The 2941-nt window shown below is 48.9% G+C and overlaps 1 long non-coding RNA gene across 1 annotated transcript; it reads right to left on the bottom strand.

The window, feature by feature from the left end:
* Window positions 1–987: 987 nt before the first annotated feature.
* Window positions 988–2781, bottom strand: LOC126496081 (uncharacterized). The gene is made up of 2 exons (XR_007590279.1): window positions 2353–2781; window positions 988–2251 (listed from the first exon to the last, which is right to left on the bottom strand). It is a non-coding gene; the product is annotated as an uncharacterized lncRNA (long non-coding RNA).
* Window positions 2782–2941: the final 160 nt, after the last annotated feature.

Here is a 2941-nt window from a genome sequence, read left to right as displayed (position 1 = left end):
ATATATATATATATACATATATGTATATATATACATATATGTATGTATGTATGTATGTGGAGCAGAGGGACACATACAATATACCCCATAAAAACAAATAAATAAACTAATGGAATTAAAGTTGAAAAAAGAGGCGGGTGGTGGTGGCAGCACTTGGGAGGCAGAGGCAGGTGGCTCTCTATAAGATGGAGGTCTACCTGGTACAGAGTTCCAGAATAGTCGGGATTACACAGAGAAATCCTGTCTGGAAAAACAAAAAGGGGTGCAGAGTAGACTTCATGTTAGGCACTCGCTCGGGGGTCAGGAAGTGAGGTTGTGAGCTGCAGTTCTCCCTTCGCCTCTGTCCATCCCCCTGGAGCGCTCTGCTGGCCTTTAGGAGACTGTAAGCCAAGCCTCAGTGCAGGTTGTCCCTCCGTCACTATGGGCTGGGACTCAGAGGCCTCCAGCACTTGCACTGTTGTGTGAAGCGGTTTCCAAACTGGTCTCTGAACACTGTCTCCTAGGGCATAGCTAGGCATGCTAACAGGGCTGAACTGAGGGGGTGTGAGACTGAGTGCAAAGGACTGAGCCTACTGCCGGACTCAACACCAGCCCAGAAGGAGGGACCCACTGAGGCAGTCCCCAGTTTAAAGCCCTGGGCTCCATGCCTCAACCTGTGTCCCCTGCTCGACTCTAACAATGAGATTCCCCTCTGGCTAGATAAGACTAGATCACACAGACTTGGGCACTGATTCCCATGCCACCCACTCCTCACCAGGTCTGGACCACATAGTGGGCCACCAGTGCCAGCTCCCTAAAGCAGCGGAGCAGAGGAATTTGAGCATGAAGTCATTATTTCTCTTCTAGGGTGGCTTCCCACTTCAAGGTGCTGTTTCCCTAACCCTAAAAATTCTTTTGGTGAAGCAACAAAAAGTTAGAACCCAGCTCTGCTCATTTTGGGGAACCCACAATGGTTTTGTTTTTGTTTACCTATTTTGCTACACAGAGATTATTGAACACCATTTAATAAAAATAAAAATAGTCGAAACAGAAAGCAGAGTAAATTACAGTGTGCTATGAGGGCAGAGGTTGCTGCTGGGAAGGTGATGGCAGAAGAGGCTGTGGACTTGGGGGTGGGGATTCTTCGAAGGCAGAGAATGCAGAGCCACTGAAGTGTGAATTGCTATGAACTGGAACTGGTGCCAGACCCCAGTGTGAAGAGGTGAACTGCCGACTGTCTGAACACAGCAACTCTGAGACAATGGACAGCTGATGTGGGACTGTCATATATCAATCTGTTGATTTCATTGGTTAAGCAATAAAGAAACTCCTTGGCCCTGATAGGTTAAAACATAGGTGGGAGGAGTAAACAGAATAGGATGCTTGGAGGAAGAGGAAGTGAGCTCAGACTGGACAGCTCTGCTCTCCCAGGCAGCCCCGACCCAGGATGGATGTAGGCTAGAATCTTCCAGGTAAGCACACCTTGGGGTGCTTACACACATTATTAGAAATGGGCTAGTCCAGGTGCAAGAATTAGCCCAGAAGAGGCTAGATAGAAATGGGCCAAGCAGTGCATAAATGAATACAGTTTGTGTGTTGTTATTTCGGGGCATAAGCTAGCAGGCAGCTGGGGTGCTGGGGACGCAGCCCTGCCGCTCCTATTTCAACAGACAGCTGTATACTGTCACCTGCAGACAGCAGCCAAGGGCTAACTATTTTCTTTTTTTTTTTTTAAAGATTTTATTTATTACATATACAATACAGTGTTCTGCCACCATGTATGCCTGCATGCCAGAAGAGGGCACCAGATCTCATTTTAGATGGTTGTGAACCACCATGTGGTTGCTGGGAATTGAACTCAGGACCCCTGGAAGAACAGGCAGTGTCCTTAACCTCTGAGCCATCTCTCCAGCCCCGGCTAACTATTTTCTAGACCTGCCTGGGGTTTGCTTTAGATTGAGACCCTGGGCAGTGTGCCTGTGGTGCCTCCCAAGCTATGGCCCTGGCTTGGAATCTTGGTTTCTTCCATCCCATGCCACTTCCCTGTCCCCAAGTCCAAGGGAGCTAGGGTCTGTGAATGCTCACTCTCAGGGCAAGTCTATTAATTTGACTGAAAATCAAAGGGCTCTGCCACATCCTCCTCCCCAGGGGTCAGTGGTGACTTCTAATCTAGCGGGCCTGTCCAGGCTCTTCACTTTCTCCTGCGGTTGATGATCTTCAGTTCGTCCAGTTCTTTGTCCTTTAAGTTGGACTCGGCAGTGGTCTCTGACAGCTGGAAGGGAAGCATCGGACTGTTACAAAGGAAGCTGTGTCAGGCCATGCTGCTGGCTTGCACAGCTACTCAGCCCCAAGGAAAGGCCTGCCATTCCTCACCCAGCTGGCCTCTTCCACAGGAGAGCCTCGGTAGTCAAAGGAATTACTCATATTCAAGCCCTTGGCACTCCCGTCATTTATGGCTGTGTGGCACGCCACATGTGAAGGCTGAAAACGACAGATACTGGGCACTGTACAGTTAGGGGACCGTAAGTCACTTTGACTTGTATTCCTCATGCAATGGTGCCTAGGGAACAAGCGCCTAGGGAACAATACTATAAAAAACGTCAGGGGAATGGGACTCTAAAAGTGATGCTTCTTTCCTCACCAGGATCTCTGACTAGGCTTCACAGCAGAAGGAAGTTGTCATTGATCATGAAGACAAAGGGCAATCTCTACTTCAGAGCAAGTGTGTGGCTTGCATTAGCTCTGTGAAGTAAGAACTACTCTGATGTGTAGTGATATCTTGTTTGTACAAGATATCTTGTTTGCCTGAGGCCGGGCGATGGTGGTGCACGCCTTTAATCCCAGCACTCAGGAGGCAGAGGCAGGCAGATCTCTGTGAGTTCGAGGCCAGCCTGGTCTACAGAGCTAGTTCCAGGACAGGCTCCAAAGCCACAGAGAAACCCTGTCTCGAAAAACCAAAAAA

Source organism: Alexandromys fortis, unplaced genomic scaffold (assembly GCF_014885135.2).
Source record: "Alexandromys fortis isolate MF-2015 unplaced genomic scaffold, M_Fortis_MF-2015_v1.1 scaffold_1076, whole genome shotgun sequence".
Lineage (NCBI taxonomy): Eukaryota > Metazoa > Chordata > Mammalia > Rodentia > Cricetidae > Alexandromys > Alexandromys fortis.
The sequence above is the reverse complement of the archived record's forward strand: the minus strand, read 5'-3'. Positions and strand labels throughout refer to the sequence as shown.